This window comes from Pinus tabuliformis, chromosome 1_2 (genome assembly GCF_031772625.1).
Source record: "Pinus tabuliformis cultivar Carrire ecotype Pingquan chromosome 1_2, CPIR1, whole genome shotgun sequence".
Classification (NCBI taxonomy): domain Eukaryota; kingdom Viridiplantae; phylum Streptophyta; class Pinopsida; order Pinales; family Pinaceae; genus Pinus; species Pinus tabuliformis.
The window spans coordinates 428716758-428742687 of NC_142298.1; the positions used below are offsets into that span (position 1 = coordinate 428716758).

The window sequence follows — 25930 nt, forward strand, 5'->3', positions numbered from 1 at the left end:
TTGGTGTCCACATGCTTTGTCTTTGAATGAAAAATTGGGTTCTTGGCAAGTTTGATGGCTGACTGGCTGTCAATGAATAATGATGTAGCTTCTGTCTGAGAAATGCCCAAGTCCTACAAAATTCTGCGCAACCAAACAATTTCACATGCTGCTTCCCATGCTGAAATGTACTATGCTTTTGCTGAAGAAGTGGCCACTGTAGCTTGTTTCTTACAACTCCAAGATACTGCAGCTGACCCCATGTTCATTAAATAACCTGATGTTGATGCTCAATCATCAATACTTCCAGCAAAGTCGGCATCAGAATAGCCACCAAGTACAAAATTTTTAGTCTTTGTGTAAAGAAGAGCAAAATCTTTTGTTCCTTGGATATATCGAAGAACTCTTTTGGCTGCATTCCAGTGGCTGTCTCTTGGTTCATGCATAAAACGTGAAAGAATACTGACTGCATAAGATAGATTAGGGCGACTATTTTTCAAATAAATCAAGCTGCCAATCAACTGTCTGTAAGTAGTACTGTCCACCTTTTCCCTCCTTTCAAATTTTTCAAAGTTTCAAGTTTTGCTCCATGGGGGTGAGAACGGGCTTGCAATCCTGCATGCCAAATCGTTGAAGAACCTCTGCTGCATACTTACTCTGAGAAATGAAAATACGATGTGGACGTTGGAAGACTTCAACTCCAAGATAGTAGTGAAGTAATCCCAAATCTGTCATCTTAAAACCTGCATGTAACTCCTTTTCACCTGTGCAATATGATCATCATGGTTGCTAGTAATGATCAAATCATCTACATACATAACAAGAATTACCAGATATTTTCCTTCTTGTCGCACATACAAAGTATCATCAGATTCACTTCGTTGAAAACCAACTTTCTTAAGGTATTCATCCATCTTTGCATACCAAGCTCGGGGAGTTTGTTTTAATCCATATAAAGCCTTGACCAATTTGCAGACTTTATGTTCTTGTCTTTCAATTTCAAAACCTGGCGGTTGGGTCATATACACTTCTTCCTGTAAATCCCCGTTGAGAAAAGCACTTTTCACATCCATTTGATGAACTTTCCATCCTTTCTGAGCAGCCAATGCAAGGGTTAATCGGATGGTGTTCCATTTAGCTGTAGGAGCAAATGTTTCCTCGTAATCAATGTCTTCCTGCTATGCAAAACCTTTTGCGACAAGTCATGCTTTATACTTTTCAAGTTCTCCCTTTTGATTATACTTAATTCTGTAAACCCATTTGCATCCTATGGGTTTAACATTTGATGGACAATCAACAAGTTTCCAAGTGTTGTTGTCAATTACTGCTTGATATTCTTCAACCATAGCCTATTGCCATTCTTTATGTTTCACTGCTTCTTTGTATGTGGAAGGTTTAGTAAAATCATTTGCTATCAAGGCAAAATTGTCTTCACTTTTATGTGCCCTTCTGGTGCCTGTTTTATTTTGCTCATCAGGCTTTACATCTTTCAAAAGTTGAACTGCCCATTCGGTAGTTGGTGCTCACTTGTTTGCGCTTCTGAAAAATCTCCATCATTGTAAAGAGGATTAATCTAAACTGATGTTCTTTGTTCAGGTGGAGTGTAGAGAATCACTGTCAGAAGAACTGCTGCTGCTTGGAGATGCAGATGAACTGCTACAAGACCCAGATGATGTTGTTGATGTAGATGGATTGGATGATTCATCTTCAGAGGAAGGAAAATCAAGTTCATACCAATTTGGTGAAGTTGGTTGACTTTGCATTTTTCCATTTCTTTTACTTCCCTTAGTTTCTAACTTGTGAAGAAGATTTTTGATTTCTTCAACACTCTTACTCTCAGTTTCATAAAAAATGACATCCCTGCTCACAATAAATTTTCCATTGGTCAAAAGACGATACCCTTTCTTCTCATCAGAATAGCCAATCATTGTGCATTTTAAACTTCTTGAGTCAAGCTTAGTTCGTTTTTCTTTCGGAACTAAGGCATAACATACTGATCCAAAAACTCTAAGATGTTTAACTTGAGGTTTGAAACCAAACCAAGCTTCATAAGGTGTGATTCCATCTAAAGAAGTAGTTGGAGATCTGTTTCTTAAGTAGACAGCTGTATGTATTGCTTCTGCCCAATATGTTGGACTTAACCTCTTGAAAGTTAACATGGATCTCGCCATTCCTAACAAGGTGCGATTCATTCTTTCAACTACTCCATTTTGCTGTGGAGTGTAAACATTAGTAAGATGTTGTCTTATGCCATTTTCACCGCAATAAGTTTTGAATTCATTTGAAGTGAATTCTCCCCCATTATCTGTCCTGAGACTACCTATCTTTTCTTTGACTTCATTTTCAACAAGTTGGCGAAAAATTTTAAACTTATCAAATGCTTCTGACTTGTTTTTCAAGAAGTAAACCCAAGTCATTCTGCTGAAATCATCAATGAATAGTAAGAAATATTTGCAACCACCAAAGGAAGTTTGTAGTGGTCCACAAACATCACTGTGAACTAGTTGTAGCCGCCTGTTTGCACGCCATGAACTTGTTGGAAAACTTTCTCGACTTTGTTTGCCATAAATGCAAGCTTCACATTTTGCATTTTCCCTTTTGAAAGTGGGAAGTCCTTTAACCATTCCTTGTTTCTGCAATTGAGAAAGACTCCCAAAATTTAAATGTCCATATCTTACATGCCATAGTCTTACAGGTGAAATACCTGTAGTTACTGCCCCTGCAAAATCAGAATGCCTTGGAATAACTGTCCCTTTCATCCGTAACAGTTTTCCATCTTCATAACTTGTCATCCCTGTTTTCAAGCTCTATTTGACTGAATTAATCTTGACTAAACCATCTTCCATAATCACCTGATGTCCTGCTTGTCGAATCGTGACTAAAGAGAGCAAATTTTTCTTAAAAGTTGGTACATACTATACATTGGAAATCATTTTTTCTCCAATGCCAGGGAGAAAAACTTTAACTGCTCCTTTTCCATCAGGAGTATGTTTTGTATCATCAACGAGAAAAATGGAATTAAGTTGGCAATCTTGAAAATTCCAAAAAAAATCACGTCGACAAGTCATGTGCTAAGTTGCCCTGGAATCCAAGATCCAGGCATCTTCATAATCACTTCTAAGATGGGATGAAAGTTGTGATGCGGGTGAGGAAGTAAAAACATATTCTGAGTTATCATCATCTTGATCATTTGCAAATTGTGCTGAGTGCTGCTGAAACTTGGGAATTTTGTTAAGAGAAGTGCGACAATCTTTAGCATAATGTCCAACTTTATTACATCTTCGACACACAATTTGATTAAGTCTCTTCCTTTTCCTGAAGATTGTCCTCTGCCTCTGCTTTGACTTCTATGTTGAGATTGTCCTCTACCTTGATTATTATTTCCTTGTCCTTGAAAATTGCTTCTTCCTTGGTCGTTTCCTCTACCTTGAAAATTACTCTTTCCTGAACTGTTGCCTCTATTAAAGTTATTTCCTCTGCTTTGGCTTCGACCTCAACTTTGTACATTATGTGCAGCTTGATTCTGATTCCCTCTGCCTCTGCCTCGAGAATTGTCTGCTGATGGTTTACTAGTGCTGGCCTCTGTGAAAAAAACATCTTCACCAACTTTCTTCTTCTTCCCAAAGGTTTTATCATGTTGGGTCAACATTTCACAGAGCTCATCAAACTTTAATTTCTCTAATTTCCCAGTTAATTGTAAAGTCTCCAAAAATGCGTGTAGGAAGAAGGAAGTCCAATAATTACAATTGTTACCATAAAACTATCATCTATTGCTAGAAAACCAGCGTTAATGATTTCCTGCCTAATATTCTTAAGTCTTGAGATATATTCAAGAACATCACCTCCTTCAGTCAATTTTTGTTGTAACAATTTTAATTGTAGATCAACTTTCTTTGATTCAGGCTGAGTATCAAAGAGGTCTTTAAAAGTTTTCAAAGCAGACCATGCATCTGTAGCATTTTCTATATGGACATACATTTCATCATTCACAGAAGATTTAATAAGAGCTAAGGCTTTGGCATTCTTAACTTCCCATTTTGCTAGTGCAGCTGCATCTGTGGGTTTATTTGGCTTAATATCTCCATCACATATACCCTGCCATAATTCATTGTAAATGAGAGTGCTTTCGATGAGATGGTGCCATGTTTTATAAGATTTTGTGCCTTCAAGTTTGTCGGTATCAGAAAACAAATTAATCAACTTAGACATTGTAGCGTTGAAGCTTCGCACCAAGAATCAGAACAAAAATGTCAAGATGGGCAACACAACACACCACGCAAAAAAACACGATCTATCGGGGCTTGGCCTTGACCCTTGTATAGTCATTGAAGCAGGAGAAAAATGACTGAGCTTTGCACTTGGCTCTAGTCAATTTCTCAAAATTTACAAGGTAACTTTCAAAAGTTGACTTTTACAATGATGCTCTTGCAAAACTTGGTTAAAAGAAAAGTTACCCCCCCCTCAAAGTAAAATTACTTTGAGTTACAATGTCACACATATCCCGCCAATTAAAAAAATTACAAATAAAATCTCCTTATTACTTCAAAAATTTACAAATGACCTTATTACTCCACAAACAATAAATTTACAAAATTCAAAAAACTCACCATATTTCTTCAAAATACAATATTCCTTATCCCTCCAAAAAAAATTACAAAATTAAAAAATATTCCTTATCTCTCCGCTTCTTCACTCTCATCATAAATTAAAAACTACCATGCTTCATTACAAACCATGAGAATTTTCACTCTTTTTTTTATTGTGATTTGTAAACTAATGCGTTGAAAATTTAATGAACCAACGAAAAAATGAATAAATGATGATCTCAGGGTGGAGTATTTGACCAGAAGTTCAAAAGCTGATTTCTTTGCCACCGCAAAGGAAATTGATGTCATGAAGGCTTCGTTTCAGGCTACCATTTAAATTACCGCTTGCCATTTATACTTCGTCAGCCTTGTTTAATGGATCACTTTCTACTAAAATGTAATGGACCACATCTCCTGTAATTTCATGTACAAATACGGTGACTTCCTCCTTGGTGCAAATTTATTTTCTTTTGTATGCAATTTCAGGTATTAGAGATGCATTTTTCGCTAGAACTGACTCGCCTCCTTTGTATGCCCTTGTTGATTTGCAGACCTCTGGATTCTCACTTAAGTCCTAAATATGCAGAAAAATAAATTATAGAAATTGAACACTGCAATTAGGCATACTTTTCTCTATTTGAAAATACGCAATTTACCGGTGAGAAGTCAAGGAAACTGTTAATGCGCTCTTCTCATGTTACGATGATCCTTAGAGTCAACTTGCATTACCCACATTAAATCAATACCCAGAACTGAATATACACGTGTGCAGTGCTCAATACAATGCTAGAAATTTTGTATATCCAGATAGCCAGCAACAATGCAACGTTTAGCCTTCCAGCTTGTACGTCTGCAAGGTCACACAAACAAATAAAAAGAAAGTGTATGCACTGTGGGAAAAAACACATATACACCAAGAGAAAACATGTATGCAGGTCTCTCTCCAGAAGACAGCAGCGTATCCACTTTGATGCAACGTTCCCACCATACGCCTAATTTTCAGCCTTCAAAGGGAGCACCAATGCGTTCAAGTCTTTCAGACGGATCACTTGAAACCATGGTAAGACGGCCAGGCAATTAAGTGTGAGAAAACAGGAATCAAAGAAGTCTGAAGAATCCGTAGGGCGCAAGAGTCTTTGTCAAAGTCTGAATGCAGACGCTGGCACCGTCACTCAATAGATGCAAATCCACATCGTTGCATCACAATAGCCATACAGATTTTGCAGAAAAGTCACACCGATTTGCATATTTTTTATTTTACAATAAAAAAAAGATTCTAGAATTTACAAATCTAAAATCAATAATAAAATTTTTGTTACTTTTAAACAAAAAACTGGACAAATTCCATACCAATCATATGCTGATCAATTCAATGGAGTTTTCCAAAAACTTGTAGAGATGGAATCTTCTCCTCACATCCACTGCAGCATTACTGGAGCTTCGATACCACAATAATGGCAGAATTGTCCCAAGACACGTAATTTTATTAATCAGAAAAAAATAATTACATATTTGATTTTGCAAGAGTTTACACTTGAACATCCAAACACTCTTACAATGAGCTATTTATAAGCTCCATGTCCTAACTACCTCTAATTATGGATCACTTATTAAATAACAAGTGTCCATTTACAATAAATGCTATTCAAAACAACTAGCTAACAAATCTCCTAAAATAGAGCCTAAGATACGACACTTTTGGAGAGTCATATCTTGTTACAACAATATACTAATTCTAAATGTCTCCATTAAATAATTAAACATTCTAGAATAATAATTATTAATTTAATATCTTAAATTAAATAATTATTTCATTCTAATTTTATAACCTATGATAAGATTGTATTTTTGGATCATCTAACATCAATGGCTTTAAAAAAAATTATACATGAAATATAACATCTTACAGCATTTCCATGAAGAGTAACACCAGCAGAATTTAACCCCAAAGTCTTTCTTTATTATCCAGAAAAGATTATATCAGAGCTTCTTGCTAAGCACACGACTCAGAGATCGGATAGATCGACTCACAAATGACCTCCTATTTAAAGATAAATCCTCCAATGGCTAGTTCGAGTGATTCTTGTCAAAGTAATCTTGACCGTTGATAAAGATTAAAATATCTTTTAATCTCATCCGTCGAAATATTTTATTTTTGAGGAAATTCGAATTTTTCATTTAAATGCATTTTAATTAACTCAAAAATAGAATTTTTGAGTTAATTTCCCCAAAAATTTGACTTTGACTTAATCCGCAGGGATAAGAGGTTTAAAATTTATCAAAAAAATTTAATTTACCCTTAATCTCGGGACCTCTTAAAATTTAATTTTTTAGGACCGACGAATTTTGCCTTTGGAGAATTTAAATTTACCTAAGAATTAGAATTAATTAAATTTTTGGCTTAGAATTTTAATTAATTTTGGGCTAGAAAATTTAATTAATTAACCTATGAGGGGATAAATTATTTTTCCAACCCTCAAATGTTTAGCCATGGTTTTCTAATTATGAGGGACCATGCACTAGACATTTTACATCAAGATTTACACATTTTTACATCATAAAGGGGGAAAACCCATTTGTTACAGAGCCTCACAGACTACCCATTTCTACGACACAAGTATAATCCATTTATTGAATTGAGGCTTCTGTGATCCATATCAGGTTTACGAGAGATTTTTCGGCGTAAATCACAAGATCTATCATTTGTCGACGCGTTTCGAACCAACTAGTGTGTTTCATCGTCAGGACAAACTTGTCCTGACGATGAAACACACTAGTTGGTTCGAAACGCGTCGACAAATGATAGATCTTGTGATTTACGCCGAAAAATCTCTCGTAAAAAGTATAATCCAACAGACCAAACAATTTGTAATAAAATAATCTAACTAAATAGTTAGGATTATTCCCAAATTGCTTTTATATAGATTCGATCTAGAACACTAGGACTTGCATAAGATCCTAACAACAAAATCCATTCCAAATTTGGGGTAAGATTGGAGGAAAAACTCTTCTAATCATCCGAAAATGAATCGGTGAGACGAAAAACCTCCTAAAATGGAGATCGTCACTAGATAGGTAGGTTTACCTAGGCTGTTACATACATGACACAGGTCTGCTGAGATTATTTATATTATACACATGCATAATGGGTTTACATAACATCTTGGAAGTTACGCTGGTGATGATAGCTAGAGGACACAGACACATCGATTAGGCACTATCCCTTTTGCAAAAAAAGGGGGTGTACTGCTATGGGTCGTTGACATGTCGTGGTCAACAGGTGGATGATAGCTACTTTGACAATGGTTCTAGTTCTACATTTTTGGCCATAAGGCTAGTTAAGGCTACTTGTGTCTTTTCCTTACATTATAGTAGGTTCTAGTTTGAATTTACTTGTTCTAGAGAGCTAGGGAGGCTCCATTATTGTTGCTTTCTTGCAAGGAATTGTGGGAGGCTTTATTGCCTTGTGCCAAAAATCTTACAATATTGATTGTGGTGGTAGCTTGGTTGCTGTGCATATGCACTATTGGAGTGCCTAAAGGAGGTGAGGCATTTTATCTTTGCATGCAAACAACAGTAGGAGCAATAGCATACCATGCACTAAGTGGGGCGGATTGAAGGGTCTTGTTATTACAAAATCTAGCACCCTAGTGTTAGGTTGCACTAGATCCTCAACAACAATATGATACACGACCACTGTCACCTTAGTAGTGAATTCCTTTGTTTGTGGGCAGATGCTATAATCAGAGGGGAGGCTTCTTCGGCAAGACTTAGAGGTTAGATGACTAAGGGATCCTAAGCCAAATGGCTCTCTAAGGAGCTTGCAAATTTTACACCCTAAAATAGTCTTCAATAAACTATGGCTCTTCTTGAAATGAAGTAGTGCGGTCTGTTGTACCCATTTTATCACAAATCCAGGGAAGCAATGTACAATTTTTCTCAAAGTTTAGAATCATTAGCTACCAAATTGTTGTATCATTGTAACCCAAATTCTGCAAGTTGTAATGTAAATGACTAGTATGATCGTTTAGTTTTGTAACAACACCTAGGTAAGCCTCCGATTTTGGCGACGAATTTAATCCTAGGAATTTTTTTAACCTCATTGAATTATTTGTGTTTCTAAACACGGATAAGCGACAAAGTTTTTCCTCCAGCTTAAACCCCAGAGCTAGGGTCGGATTCATTGATAAAGTCTTAGGTGAGTCCTAGTGTTATATCGAGTCTTTGTAAAAGTGGTTTGGGAATAATTTAAGTTATTCAACAAAATTATTTTATTACAGATTACTTGGTCTATACTAGATCATATTGTGCCGCGGAATTGGGTAATGTCATGAGGGTCTACAACAAATGTGTACACCCCCCTTGAGGGTTGAATTATTTGCAATATTTGATGTAAAAAATATTTTAGTGCATGGTCCCTCATATTTAGACACCATGGCTAAAGTATTTGAGGGTGGAAAAAATATTAATCTCCTCGTGTCAATTAATTTATTTTTCTGACAAAAACGAAATTAAATCCTAAGCCAAAAAAATAATTAATTTACAATCAAAATTAATTCTAGAGAAATTAAATCTTCTCAAGGTTGAAAATTCGTGGATCATAGAAAAGTCAAATTTTGAAGGTTCCCCACGAAGGGAAAAATTGGATATTTTAAGAAAAATTAAACCCTTGGACCTTGGTGGTTGAGTCAAAGTCAAATTTTTGAGGAAATTAAACCAAAATATTAAATTTTGGATTAATTAAGAGTGGTTTTAAAGGAAAATTCGAATTTTCCTCGAAATAAAAATATTCGACGGTCGAGATTAAAAGATGATCGAGTATTTATCAACGGTCGAGATTATTTTGACGAAGATCAAGCCAACTAGCCATTATTTTCCTCTTGGAGGGATTTCTCTATAAATAGAAGCCATTTTCGCTTCTCAAGTATGATGAAAATTTTGGTCTAAGCTATCAATGGATGATGTAAATTTGTAACGTTGGTATTGAGCCATTGCTCTGCTCGGAACATTTTAATATCATAATAAAAAGACTTTGGGGTTCAGTTCATGGTGTTCTTGTTCCATTGATTTGTGGTACGTGCTAGTTATTTGCTAATCTTATATTGTACTTCATGGTTATATAAATTGTTATTTCATTTGTCGATGATAGGAACATTCTACTGGTAATATTTGGTATTATCTTAGGTGATCCGATTCATCATATGATGTAACGATTTGGTTTGAGAAAATCTATAGAGATTTGCAGGTACACTAGCCCTTGGGCTCCAAGTTGACCGACTGTGGAGAAGGGCTGACCTTGTTTGGGCTCTAAGAATTTTTACATGGTGTTTTAACTTCACTAAAGGGTGTGGCCAATATTCTAACTTTCTGAAAAATACATTAATCCATTGCCATTATTCATAATTTTATTTTCTGAAAAATTCTATTTTACAAGCCTTGTATATTTATGAATATTTTGTATATAATTTTTGTAAAATAATTTTGTAAACTATTTCTAACCCTTGTTTTGCAGCTTTCAAGGTTTATTTTGAATTCTGTATATATTGGGGTTTTTTGGGAAATTTTATTTTCACTTGTGCAGGTGAGTTCACAAGCTATATTGATTGTGCGAGGGTTTCTAGCCTCCTTGAAGAAAATCGTTGGGGTTGTGAGGTGGATCTAGGCCTAGGAAGGCAAGATCCACCCTCTAGCTCTCCTACAAGCTCAACGCCCAAGCAGAGAAGGAAGCTGCTAGCCCTTCAAAGTAAATTTTGTGGCATCTTGTGGTGAAATTTTGAAGTTTGGGTCAAAATTTGTGATTTTGTAGGGGTCTAAAATTTTTTAGGCCTCCAAGGCCTAGCGTGGCCCTCTCCCGCCCTAGCTGCAGCCTTTGTCTTCTTTCTTGACGAGTCACTAGCCTTTTCTGGCCTCCAAACCCTAGCGACAACCCTCTTTACCCCTGCCATTAACCCTTTAGGGCTGTTGCCCTTGGCTTCAAGCCTTCTCTTCCCCTCCGCGAGCTGTCTTCCTTCTCTTATCCCCTCTGCTAGCCTTCTTTCCCTTTGCCGCAGTCCTAAAGGCCTCTCCTCCCTCCTCGACTCCCTCTTTTTCCCTTGTGACAACCTTTAGGAGGCTTTCCCTAGGTGCCACAGGTTTCTAGGGCCTCTCCTTGCCTTAGCGTGGACCTATTAGGCCTTGATGCCCCCTCTCTAGACCTAACGCTAGCCTCTCTAGGCCTAGCGTTGCCCTCTCCTTCCCTCTTTACCTCATTTTCGTCATTGATTGGGTTATCCTTGATTTTTGCCTCCAACACTTTGTGGTTGCAGTAGATTTTGAGCTAATAATTGTGATTTCAGGTGGTCTAGTCATTGGGAGAAGTTTTGGGCAAGAAGACTAGTCACTTCCAAGTAAAGGCCTCTTGGTTTGCTTTCTCAAACTGTCTCTTTCATCATTGTTTTACTTGTAACCTCTAATCAATTTGTTGGCAGTGGTAAAATTTCATCTATGTGGCATATCATTGATAGGTCACCTAACATATTAATAAGTCACTTGCATTCATAGACATATCGTCATTTGCATTTTAAGTTTACACGGAGGAAGTGTTGGGTTGATTTGACACATTTGGCATAAGTTTAACTCACTTCTATCATAATTAACTAATTGCTGTCATAAAAGCTTGCTATTGCTTATGTGATGTCATTTAAACATAAAGTGCATAAGTTTTCTTGTTACTGCTTAATGCTCTATTGTGGAGAGGATTGCTAGCATTGATAACATTGTATTTTGGTTTAGTTGTTAGATTGCTCTCTATCGAGATCTAACACTTCGTTTTTTTGTGAGTTTCATAATCTAAGAGATCTAAATTTTGCACTAAATAATTCACTCATAAAAGCACCTAATATCAGGATCTATAATCTCCTTGTATGGTTAATATTGTTTAATTGGTCATTGGCATCTCTTTTTCTCTCACGATAACATTGAAGATCTAATTGTTCTACATTAATTTGGCATTGTGATAGAGTTTGTCATAAATTGAAGAAGTGCTAATCGTGTTTAAAGAATTGTTATCATCTAAATTGTCAATTGGCATCATTTTCATTTTTGCATTGTCTCTAAAGAACCTTGGTTAATTGTTCTAAGTGATATCATGGATAAGTCCTCTAAGTTTTCTTGTTGCCATTGATTTATTGTTCATGGTTAAATTGAATATCTATAGTGAATGATAATTTCTCTTTGGCATATTGGTAAATTGTTGTAATTTTACAAGAGCATCTATCTTGTTTCATTTTAGTACTTGAGAAATTATCTATTGGTTACGTTGGATACATCTTTTGAGCACTATTGAAGTGAGCACTTTTATCTTGTGGTTAAGATTTTCTCTTATTTGTCAATTAAGTACTTTTTTGTCATAATTAAAGATCAATTATAACTAAGTACTTAAAATTATAAGTAATCTTAACTCGAGAGCACTCAAATCACCTTGCATTCACATTCTAGGTCTAGTCTTGCATTAATTAATTAACCTCCAAGCATAAGCTTTGTTGATAGAAAGATAGGAACACCCTTCATCTTGTAGCTTGCAAATGATAGACCCTCTCTAGTAGTTAACACAGTGACCTTGCAGTCGTTAGAGCCACAGTCTTTGCAGTGCTGAAGGCACCTGGTGGTTAGATTTCAAGGAGAGATATCGTGTCCCACAGGAGAGCGAATCATCTTGTTCACAGGGGAGCGAATCATCTTGTCCACAGGAGAGTGAATCATCCTGTCCAGGGCGCACCACCAAGGGAGGGTGAGTCACCATGTGGTCGTATGTTTCTCCAGTAAGAACCGCAAGTCCCCAGAGCTCCCAGAGCTCAATGTATACAACATGCAGGACCCTTTTACAAGGGTCTCTCGACGACTCCAAGTCATTCGGGAAAATTACAAATTTTATCTTTCCCCGGGGCTTTGACAAATTGTAGCGACCTGTACATCATCTCAGTGTGATGGAGCCTCCTTGCTCATCGACTTACCATATCCCAGATATGTCAGTATCTGATGTCTATCTGTTGGAGTAATCATCGAATATGGGATTCCTCAATAATTGTATCCCACCTCTGGTTGTCACAGAGAATCACAATGGTATTCATCATGTGTACTCACTGAAGAGTTTCCGCAACCAGGCAACTTTATATTAGATCATACTCATAGCTATGTCTTCGGTCTCGACTTCTGCTTCCTGCTTGTCCATGATATCGAAGCAAAATCCAAAAAGAACCAACATTGTGAAGTGCTCTAGGTTTCTTCCACACTGCCTGCCTAGCCAGCATTCAAATAATTATGCAGTTTCGTATTTCCGGCAGTGTATCTCAATTTATGGGAGATTGTACCCCGAAGATATCTCAAAGGACTCTTGGCATCAATCCAGTGAGGCTCAACATATGTCTGGACGAAAGTTTAGCAAGAACATCAACGCAAATGAGTTTATGAAACTCAGAGGCATTTCCCAAATCTAGTCCGACATCACTATCATGTAACTTTTGAAAATTAAGATCCTCGAGGTAGTCACAGGCTGGCAGTTCACCATTCCACATTTGGAATCCAACTCCCTCTTACTTCTGTAAGTGAGAGGGTCGGCATCTTTAGAAATAGGTCGTCCTCATAAGGTGTTGGTATGAGAGGTCTATCATCCACAACCTTCGGATGGTTTGGATCTGTTTCACTCCTAGTGAATCTTAGCTTTATCAGCCAGCTATCGATCCTCTCATACTATGCCCGGGGTGTAGAGGGCTTTCTTCCACCTGCATATGGGAGATTCCTGAAAATCAATCTCAAACCCCTCGAGTTGTTCCATACCTGTGGACCTGCTACATGAGGGGAATGGTCCCCTTGTAACATTTTCCTTCGGTACATCTTAGACATGTACCATCTGACTCACATACCTCCGGTGCTATGTGTCAATGGACATGGTCCCCAAAGGACTTCCTACAACTTGATACACCCCTGAACTCAAAAACATCTTGAAAATTCTATTTCAAACACATACCTTTCCATCGACAAGTGCCACCTTGAAACCTTCGACTTCCATTGCTGAAATGGACACCAAGTTCTTCTTGCGATCAGGTACATAAAAGAGATTTTGTAAATGAATCGAGTTACCCTCATTCAATTGAGAGGTAACATTCCCTGCACCCTTTTTCGGAATAGGTGGCATCGGTTCCAAGTATAATCCTGGGGTTCCTTGCTTTCTTTGAAGAGTCGGCCATTTCCTAGATGACTTGCATTACGTGTCATTCCTTTGATCATGAAGATGTCCCTGTTGTTATCATCTTCAAGTGATGTGTCCCTTCCATTCGGACACTCCTTCGCATATTATGGTTGAACAAGTTATCTGCCTTTCCTTCCACCCTGAGATCCGGTCTTCCAATGAAGTGATCTTTAGGTAGGCCATATTTCACTACATCATTGTGATAATATTCTCTGCTTCGACTTCACCCTTAGTGAATGAGAAGAGGGATGATGATCGAATTGATCATTTTGTCCTGTTCCAACTGTCTTTGGTGATTGCTCTTTCACTCTTGCTTGGGCATTGTCTTCACCTCAGCTTTGATACCATGTTAATTTTAGGTATGTTCTATGCTAGAGCAATTTATTTAATTTTCACGGTATCTTTTCCCGATTAGCAATCTCATCAGTATTAAAGTAAATTGCAGATAGAACATAAATATAATTCGCAGAAGACAAGAGGACACAAGATGTGGTGCTAGCCAGGGACAAACCCCAATGTGGGGAAACCCTTGATCAATTCTTCTTTTATGTTCTTGAAAGTTCAGCAGAGAAAGTGAGAGAGATAGTACAGGTACAATAGAAGTCAACACTTTAACTTTTGATATCGGCATGAGATCAGTTGAAGACATATTGTTTCAACTGATTCTCTAAGGTGACATGTTCACCTATCATAGTGCTGCATCTCATCTATTTGCTGCACCTTATCATGTAGCATCATGCAGTACCTTGCACTTTATGTTGCTTCTCCTGTCACTGAGCTGCTCTAGTTATTGAGCTGCTCTTTGTCATGGATCTGCACCCAAGATTGCTGATCTGCACCCAATGACTGTTATGCTGTACTCATCCTACAACATCCATCATCACTGCTGTATTACTGCATCACTGATATCTTCAGTACTACTACCATCATTGATAACATCGTTGCTGCACCATGACTGTCTCTTGAAATTACCACAAAGGTAATCTCTGCATCTTCAACGAGATCATGATTTTACATGAACTAGATCATGACTTTGTCACTGATAATTCTTGACACAGCTTCTTCCATTATGCTGAGAATGTAACTATCATTGTCATTACTACAACAACATTGACATTGCTTGAAACCTTCGTCACTACTTCTCATTGTGCCCAGACTTCCAGCAATTTCCAAAATATATATATCGAGACTAAGGTTGTACCTTAAGGATCATTGTGATCTCCATTAATCCGAGACAAGGAGAACAGTAAGGGTTCTAAGTTCAATGTATCACATATACATTGATTGCTTATGAAGTAGATCCAACGTGTGATCTTATCTTCCATCTAGGCCGAGACTGTTCATCATTGATACTGCGTCTCACCATTATGCCAAGTCTATGCTTGACTGTAGTTATGACTGCGTATACAGCGAATAAAGGTATCACATGAACATCGTATTAACTGTCACCATGATTGCATATGAAATTAGCTACTACGACTATGTCTTCCTCACTGCGGCTACTACGGCTATGTCTTCCTCACTACGGCTGCTGCGGCCACTGCAGCTAGGGCATCATTGCGGCCTTTACAACTTATTACATCTCCATTACCATGCTGCACTGCGGTTATGACTGAAGCAGATTAGGGCATCACGTTATGTCTTCATGAACTGCGTGAGAAGTGTTTTCATGACAGCGTATATATTGCTGCGTATATGACTGCGTGGTAAGGTTTCGATGTTGTGCATGACAACATATATATATTGCTGCGTATATACAAGTATTTCCATCCATGCTGTGTTCCTTCCCTTACTGCGGCTAGGTGTCTCCATTACAGTGTATAAGCTAGGGCATCATCCACAGGGCCCAACGTATCTTTTTGTGTGTCTCTCCTTCACTAAAAACCCAAGACGTGGTGAGGAGGAGATCACATGAAGAGTGTTTCAAAATGACTCCAAGTCCTCTTCTATTTATACTAAAATGTAGGTGATGAATAGACGTGACTATTGGGCTTCTGAGCCTACATAAGATGCTGGCCGACTTGACAATATGTCTTATAACACAAATAAATTCATAACTCCATGAATACTTATCGGAATCGGATGATCTTTAGATCAATCCTACACCTCTCAATGAGAGGGATCCAATAAAAATATTAGCTGCCATAAATAAGATAACCCACATGGAGTTTGGCCCTAGTTGCCAATTTTAACAACTTTCCTTGCTAAGAGGGAGTGTTAGTTTTTGGTAGCATCAGAAGTGCTCTAGCCTTGAAAATTTGTGGAGAGACTAAGGCACATGAGTTCTAAAGAACCCAGAAACCGTTTGGTGAAATTCCACCTGGATTGTATTTTATTAAAATAATTAATATTTTTAATGGGGTTCCTGAGTCTAAACTTAGGGAAATTTAAATATTAATGGGTATTAATCAAAATATGGGTGAGAATGATTTAGAAGGCGGATCAAGTCATGTTTTAATCTTAGCCGTTGATTAGAGACTTAATCTCAGCTGTTGAAGACTCAACAGGGAAAGTATAAAATGGAGGCTTGGGGTTCATTTGGAAACGCACACACAAATTGAGGAAATCGATTTTCTGAGGTGAGAAGTTTTCAGGAGGAAAATCGATTGGGGAGATCTTGCAGCAGAGGGGCAGTGAGAATTCAGAAGGACTTTCCAGAGAACACTGACAGAGAGAGCTTGCAGAGAGGCAACGCATAAGCCGAGAGAGCTAACACAGAAAATTTTCCTGTCATGCATAATCCAGCAGTGTTGGGAGCAGCCAGAACAACTGGGAGAGCTGATGCAGAGGCAACACAGTAGCCGGGAGAGCTGACGCAGAAACGCTGCCTGTCATGCAGAATTCAAAACTGCGAGAATAGCTGAAACTGCCGGGAACTGCTGGAATAGACGGTAGAGCTGACGCAAAGGCAACGTAGTAGCCAGGAGAGCTGACGCAGAAAACTTGCTTGTCATGTAGAATGTAGAACTGCGGGAACAACCAAAATTGCCAGGAATTGCTAGAACTGCTGGGAACTGTCGGAACAACTAGGAACTGCCAGAACAACCGGGAGAGCTGACGCAGAGAGCTTGGAAGGTGACGTAGGGTTGACACAGAGCCAACGCAGAAATAACCGGGGTTAGCCAGTCTTGTGCTGGATCAGTCGGAATTCCGCTGGGTGAAGTGAGGTAAAACTCACTCAGATTTTCCACTAGTATTTTCTTTGTAAAGGATTGTTAGATGAACATCCTAGATTTGTATTCAAATATTTCTCCCGCATAATAATAAACCCTCAGAGTTGCTGCACCGGTTTTCTCGCATTGGGTTTTTCTGGGAATTATTGTGTCCAAAAATAAGTTTGTTCTATGTATCCTATTCTTTGCTCTGTTTTCTGCTTCATGAAATCAAATATTTAATTAGTGTAGGCTGCGGAAGTAATTTGCTTCAGTATTCAGAGAATAACTTGATAATGTATATTAAAATCAAGTAGCTGAAGTAGATTCAGATTTGTTGTAGTAGGGGTTCCTTTAGAGTGTAGGAATTTTCACAGTCAATAGAAAATTACTCTGCCCAAAGATATCAAATATAATCTCAATAGCTTTTTCATATGGAGAAAACTCCTCCAAGTGGAAAATAACGGCTAGTTGGCTTGATCCTCGTCAAAATAATCTCGATCGTCGAAAATAACTTGATCATCTTTCAATATCCATTGTCAAATTTTTAATTTTGAAAAAAAAATTGAATTTTTCTTAAAACCTACTTTTAATTAATCCAAAAATTAATATTTTGTATTAATTTCCTCAAAAATTTGTCTTTGACTTAACCACCAAAGTCCAAGGGCTCAAATTTTCTTAGAATATTCATTTTTTCCTTGGTGGAGTTTTACGAATATAAATTATATAAAAAAAATGTAAATATTAAATAATGAAATATTGATTATGTTAAATAGTCATTAAGTTAAATGAAAAGACATGTCTAGTCTTGAAAGGACACTTGCCTAAGTATAAATGCGGGTCCTCATTGTAACATTCAACATCAATTATACATTTTTATATATAATAAATTATTATTACAAAAACCTCTTGTGTATTTTTACATTCAAGCAAACAAGCCTGCAATTTTGTTGCTTCAGTGGTATCAGAGCCACGGTGCACAATATAATCATGGATTCATGCGGGTCTTTGAATGTTGTTCGCCGCACAATATTCCGTTACGTTCACGTCCTGAATTTATGGAGCAATTTAGTAAAATTCAAGAAGCATTTCCGCGTTTAGAAAAATCATATGCAGAAGTTAAAGCATGTCAAAAGGAAGATGATTGCGACAGTGAAGAAACGAAACAAGGTTAAGCAGGAGAAGAAGATTGTGATCAGAATGATGATAATGAAAATGAAGATGATGTGGATTATGAAGATGAACAATATCATAACAATGAGGGAGATGCTGAAGAAGACATTGATGAAGAGAAAAATGTAGAAGAAGAAAAAGAAGAAGATATCAAAATTGTTGATTTGGAGGGAAACATAGAATCTGTGAATATAAATGATATGGACATTGATAATGAGACTAGAAAGCATTTGAGTTTATGTTGTATCATATTGGAACAGACATTGCATCAGGACCTCTATGGATGGAGTACATTTCATTTCTAAAATCATTATTGGCCACAACAACGCAGGAGGAATCTCAACGCATGACTAATGTGTGCAAAGATTATCGAAAAGCCATACTTATCCCAACACATCATATAGAACAACTTTGGAAGGACTATGAGAATTTTGAAAATTCCATCAGCCGTGCTCTGGCAAAGGGTCTTCTGGTTCAATATCAACCGAAGTACATCAGTGCAAGGGTTGTCTATAGGGAGCGTAAGAAACTTTGTGACGAAATTGATGGCAACAAGCTAGATGTGCCTTTTACAACCTCTCTCAGAGAGGAGCAATAGTGCAGTGCATGGAGGCGATTGCTTGCTTTTAAAAAGAGAAATCCTCAAAGGATAAATAGTGCATGTTCGGGCAAACAAGTTGCATTCATAGATGAGCAGTGCCTTACGTATTTGTATCACTATCCAGATATTTGGTATGCCTATGCGACATGGCATGAACGAAATGGATCAGTGGATTTTGCTATTACAGTTTTTCAGAGAGCTTTGAAAGCTTTGCTAGATTCAGAAGTGTTACGATATGCTTATGCTGAACTGGAACAGTGTCGTGGAGGAATTCAGGGATCTAAGAAAATATATGAGAGTTTGTTAAGAAATAGTAGCACCGCAACAACTTTAGGTTATATTCAGTTCCTTCGATTCATAAGGAGGACTGAAGGAGTTGAAGCAACCCGTAAGTTCTTTTATGAGGCACGAAAATCTCCAAACTGCACGTACCAAGTCTTTGTTTCTTATGCCATGATGGCATTTTGTCTAGACAAGGATCCCAAGGTTGCACACAATGTTTTTGAAGCAGGGCTTAAGAGATTCATGCACAAGCCGACATACATACTTGAATATGTAGACTTCCCTTGCCGCCTGAATGATGATAGAAATGTTTGTGCATTAGTTGAGCGAGCTCTTAGCCTTCTTCCACCAGAGGAGTCAACTGAGGTATGGAATCGTTTCATTAAATTTGAACAAACATATGGTGATCTAACAAGCATCCTGTCTAATCCGCGTACACACTGCTGTTGTGTTCGTCCACTAGGAGATCACAACACGCTGGTCGTGTCGACGTTAACTTCGTTTCCCTGTGCCACCGTTTCGCTGTCCCCTCTGTAGTGTATCCCTTTCGCCATCGTGCTCCAGTTGACATCCCTGTCTCTGTCCCTCAATCCCAGCAGTGTTCGTTCTCCAAAAATCGCCCGTTCTCTATCTTGACACTTTCGGCTCCTTTCAGGAAGCACGTTGTCGTTGTATGCGTCACTGCCGACACATTGTCACTGTTTGCATCCCTCTGTTACATATATCACTTCACACCATAACATGCCCGCTGTTAAACAACTCCGGTCAACCCTCGCCATCAAACATTGTGACCTAGTCAAAAAGGTGTAACATCGAACAACATATTAATCGTACTATATAGTTGCAACATATGATTCAATTATATAGTGACGACATTATAAATCGATTACATAATTGAATTATTCATAATTAAATTAATATAATTTAAGTAATTTAATTATTTAAAAAAAATTATTATATATATATATATATATAAAAAAAAATTAGAGTTAAACAAAAAACCTAGTTTCAAGACAACATTACTGGAGAATTCTACATGCTAAGGTACCAGTAATGAATTACTTATGCCAAGATGAAAAACACAAGGTGAAGAAAATTGTCGGAAATTAAGCTTTGAGGACAAAGCTTTTCGAAGAGGAAGGCAATGTTACGAATATAAATTATATAAAATAAAATAAAAATAAAAATGTAAATATTAAATAATCAAATATTGATTATGTTAAATAGTCATTAAGTTAAATGAAAAGACATATCTAAAAGACATGTCTAGTCTTGAAAGGACACCTACCTAGGTATAAATGCGGGTCCTCATTGTAACATTCAGCATCACTTGTACATTTTTATATATAATAAATTATTATTACAAAATACCTATTGTGTATTTTTACATTTAAGCACACAAGCCTACAGTTTTGTTGTCTCTTGGAGGACCTCCAAAATTTGACTTTTCTTTGAGCCACGAATTTTTGATTATCACTTGGAGAGAAATTAATTTCTCTATAAAATTTCTTGACTCAAAATTAATTAATTTTATGGCTTAAGATTTTAATTTAATTTAACCAGAAAAATCAATTAATTGACACTAGAGGGGATTTAATGGTTTTTCCACCCTCAAATATTTTTAGCCATGGTTTTTGATTGCGAGGGACCATGCACTAAAATATTTTTACATCAAATAATTACAAATTCAACCCTTAGAAGGTGAAATACACATTTAGGCTTATACCCTCAATAACTTAACCAATTCCGCAACACAATATGATCTAGTATGAAACCAAGTGTGCTTGTAATAAAATAATTTAGCCAATGTGCTAAAATTATTAGCAAACACACTTTTATGATAAACTCGATATTAACACTAGGACTCACATAAGACCTTGTAAATGAATTCCACCCTAGCTTTGGGGTTTAAGCTGGAAGAAAAATTCTGTTGATTATCCATGTTTAGAAACACACATTATTCGGTGAGGTTACAAATTTTCCTAGGATGAAATCCTTTGCCAAAATCAGAGGCTTACCTAGGTGTTGTTACATATTTAAATGGTCATAATAGCATATTTTACAATAAAATTTGCGGAAATTGGGTTTACAATGACATATTTATATTGGCTGATGACTTTGATCCTTGAAAAAAATTGTACAATTCTTCCTCGAATTGTTGACAAAATTGTTGATAATATCTAGCTTCCATACGGGGACAGATTTCTTCACTGAAGGAATGTGAGAATCTAGAATCTTGTATCCAAGGAAACAAAAGTCCATCAAATAGATATCTGCTCAAAATCGAAATCATCATGTATACATAAAAACATCTGCTGGAATAGAAATCGTATTCTAACATATGAAATATAAAGAAATAAAGCTTAACTACATCAAAAGGAATCTAACTAATGACATAAATGAAATCCTATGTAAGAGAATAAGGTTAGAGATACTATACAAAGATGCCCTATGGCATCAGATGTCTTCAACGTAGTGCATACTGAGCATCCGCCAACTCTCATGTAGGTCTGTGGGTTGCTTCTTGGATGTGCCATGCTGCATATTGAAAAGTCCTACGAGTCTGACTTATCTGAATATCAAGATGCTCTCGACCATCAGATGCATTAAACCTATTCCTTCTTCTTTTCTTCCTTTTACGTTTCTTTTAGGTAGGCTATGACGTTGATGATGTTGTGGTCGGTATACAACTTTCAACTTGATATGGAAAATGCTCATACGGAAAATATGGAACATGCAAGGCTTTTTTGACATGCTCCCCTTTATTTTCGTGAACCTGTTCTGTCAAAGATGATGGATCAATCTTGCAAGCATCAATCTGATTCCCATTAGTTTCCTTTGTGCTAGGGTTATCTTCATTTAGCCATTTCTCAATGGAATCAATGACCTCGTCATAATAAGATGAAGTTTGCTTCAACGAGCTGGGAGGCTTGTGTTCTGGATCCTCTGGTTTGAGCTGGAGTTCTTGAACCTGTGATTTTTCCATTATTTGCAGCTTATTCTTAAGAGTGATTTGTTCAATTCTCATGGCATTCATTTGATTAGAATGTTCATCCTTCATAGCGTTGATTTTCCCTGGCATGATTTTCCTCCATGGTATCCATCATGTTTAGAAAGGTGATCGTCTGATTATACTGAGTAACCTCTGTGAAAATTTGGATGCCCAAATTTCTATTGCAACAACTGTTTAAGTTTCTCCTACTCGTTAATTTCTGAGTCAAGTTACTTACAGTAAATATTGAAACTAATACACTGTAGTCTACGCCATTTAAACTATAAGCGGAAGTAGGAAACTGAACAAGAAAGAAATGCAACACACATTACACCGTTGTTTTTGGATAAATCATAAATGTCCTTGAAAAAACCCATTGTGGGAAAACCAGTGCAACATCTCTGATGGTTTTATTATTAAGCAATAGTAATTTATGAATACAATCTTTGGATGCCTTCTTGGAAATCTAGTTACGAAGAATACCACTGATAGCGAGATTTGTGAGATTACCTCACACTATCACTGGAAATCCTTGCTAATCCAACCCCTGAATGACTGCCCCTGGCTGGCTCTGCGCTGGCTCTGTGCAGTCTCTGCGTCAGCCCAGTGTCAAATGCTCTGGGGACAACGTCACTCCTCCAGCTGATCGATTTGTTTCCCAGGAACTTCAATTTTTGCCTCTTGGTCTCACACCTTGGCTCCCAACTTCTGCTATCGATTCCTTCAACAAATTTCGGACTTCCTCTCGGATACTAAGCTGCCTCTGCATGGCCCTGTGTGGCTCTGCATCAACCCCTCTGGCTCTGCGCTGCCACTACTGGATCTCCTTTTGCATTCTCTGCTGAGTATTCTCCATTTGGGAAATATTTCCCTTCAGATACTATCCCTGCCGCTCACTGCAAAAACTCACTTCGAATTTCTCATCGGCAACTACTCTGCTTCAGAAATTCGATCTTCTGAACTCTCTCTGGATGTGTCCCCATGTGCCCATCAAGCCTTCTCTTATAATCTTCTCGTTGATCAATCAACGACCCAGATTAGATTCTAATCAATGGCTAGGATCATATTGACTTGATCTCCGCCTTCTTCTAGAAGTTTCACCCACAGTTTAGATTAACACCCTTTAATTATTTTAATTTCCTAAGTTTAAAGTTAGAGTCCCATTAAAAATAATTAATTATTTTAATAAAACTTTCTCAGGGTGGAATTTCCCAAAACGATTTCTGGGTATTGGAGATTACATGTGTCTAAGCCTTCCTCAAAATTTGAGACTTAGAGCATATTCGATGCTACCAAAAATCAACACTCCCTCTTAGCGAGGAATGTGCTCTTGCAATGCAACTTGTTGAAGCATCACTCTGTTTTGTAACATCTCCTTCTGCACTGCTGATGTCTAACATCACTGCCCACCAACTACTGCGCAAACGCTGCACTCGTACTGTTGTTGACCCTGCCATTGTCAACACTGCATCTGTATTGCATCTCCCTCTTAATTCTGCATCTGTGTTGCTGCTGGTACTGCCACTGCCAACTGTATCTGCACTGCAACCTTCTGCCATTGCTACTGCTACTGCATCAACAACGGAAAAGCATCCCAAATTACTGAACTGGTGTTCAGTATGATACATCTCGCTGCTGGAGTCTGACTGCTGCTAGTCTCTGCGCTTACTCTTGTTGAAGAATCTAGGGCAATTAGCATTGGTAAGATTATTCTAGATTCGATAACAATTTGTGAAGTGCTTTTACAATTTATCTTAGCTTGATCTTCTTCTTATTATTAGTGTGTGTGTTTACTTCATTAAATTGCTACCAAAAACAAAGAGACAAGAACACAAGATGTTGGCATTCTTCCAGGGCCAAAACCTCTCCCTCTTGGAGAGGAAAACCCGCACGAAATTCTTCTTATGGAGATTCAATTGACGAACACCAAGACCATAACCCTTGACCTACTAGGCCACTCCAAGACCAAGTCACCAATCCTCTTCTTGTTGTTGAGGTCATCATCAACACTGCTGCTTCACTAAATTCTTCATTACTGCTGCACTATCAAGGTCATCGTTGAGATCACTAATGTTGCAACACTGCTGCATCTTCATAGAGATCATAACAAGATCTTATACTGAGACATGTACATATAAGAGTGTTGCATCTAGATGGTCTTCCATCAAGATCATGATTATATTTAGAAGTATGCCGAGACAGTAGATATCCTTATCACAAATATACCGAGACTTATGACAACATCTAGAAGTATGCCGAGAGAGTATCACTAAGATCCTCATCATAATAATTAAGCCAAGAATGTGATTGTGTTTTTCTTCCCTGCACTGAGATCCTTATTGTTACAGCTATGCCGAGACTGTCACCACCGAGAAGGTTACACTGTAATTACATACTGTAATCACCATCGAGATTTCAGAAGTATCTGAGATCCTGTACTCACTGTACCCACCGAAAATTACAGTGAATTCGAGTTCTTGCACCCTACTGTACCCATCCGAATTTTGTACCTCTGTACTCATCCGAAGTTGCAGAGATGTCCGAAATTTTTCCGTGTTTTGCAGATACCCTAGTTGGGTATATATAGTGGTTCGTCTTCCATATTAGCCGACGTGTCATTGTGAACCGTGGTGTCTATTTATTGAGCCGACATGTCATCTCTATATATTTTGAAGCTGACTTGACTATCTTTTACATCGTGTTGCTGGCCGTCTTCTTCTTTGGAGGATGGTGCTTGTCTTGGAGGGCTACTTGACACTAGGTTGGCCCATGTACATTACACAAATGCTCAAGAAGAGCTCTTTAACATAATTTTGACTCTTTGACTTTCCTAAGTTTATGGAATGAGCAAGAAACTTATTCATATAATTTATAAAAATAACATTTATTTTTCTTAACAAGTACAAAGATCAAAATTATATTGACAAATACTGAACCTAGTTACACTTTTCTTCAACAACCCTCTGAAGCCTTTGCGCTACTGCTGACCTTTGCTTTGTGCCATCTGCACTGCTGCCAACTCTACTCTGCGCTACTGCTGACCTCTGCTTTGTGCCATCTGCACTGCTGCCAACTCTGCTCTGCGCTGCTCAGTGTTTGGCGCTCTTAGCCATTGCAACTATCACTCCGGCACTCCTGTGCACCAACTGACACTATTCCATCCTGCTACTATTGATCTGGGCTCTTGTAGCAAGGAATTGATCCGAGAGGTGGGCTCCTCAAGGATCCTTCCCATCTGTAGCTCTTTCGAACTACAACTCTACATAAGCCCACCTCCCTCCTGGAGGTATCTCGACTGTCAAGGCAAACTTATCTTCCTCGATCTTCGTGGTTGCAACTTTCAGATCATGCTTCTCATCTTTGTCCTTCTTCTTGAGAGGACACCGTGTTGCGTAGTGACCGAATTCACCACACCTGAAGCATTTGATCTTCAAAACATCTTTCTTTTTCTTCTGTTGCTCCTGCTGCCCCTTGGATGCGAGGGTTGCATTCTCTTCCTCCTCCTTGGGCTTCGACCCACTATTGCTGCTTCTGTCAAGTTTACACTTGACCAAGTCCCTCCTCAACTCCTCTTGCTTAAGAGCTGCCCACATCTCATCCCAGTTTGGCAAAGTCGCCCTACCCAGGATGCTCTGGACAAAGACTTGCCACTCCTCAGATACTGAATTTAGGGCCAGTCTTACCATCTCAGAACCTTGAGGTGTTGACCCCACAACTGCTAATTCATCTCGGGTCTCCTAAAGCTTCGTGAGGAACAGATCAATGCGTTCCCCCTTCTGCATCTGCGTAGATCTCATCTTCTGCTCCAAGTACATCTTCCGCTGCTTGGAAGATCCTTGATACAACGTTGACAATGCATCCCACATCTCTTTGGCAGTATTTCTGCCAGCTATGTGACAGAATATATGATCCTTCACTCCGTCGAGGATCATTCTTTTT

The 25930-nt window shown here is 37.9% G+C and overlaps 1 protein-coding gene and 1 pseudogene across 2 annotated transcripts in view; both read left to right on the forward strand.

Moving 5' to 3' along the window:
• SEH1H (Transducin/WD40 repeat-like superfamily protein) overlaps positions 1-25930 on the forward strand; it is a 346770-nt gene that overhangs the window by 185558 nt on the left and 135282 nt on the right. The gene's annotated exons all lie outside the window — the stretch shown is intronic.
• On the forward strand, positions 17942-19536 carry LOC149206187 (cleavage stimulation factor subunit 77 pseudogene; annotated as a pseudogene).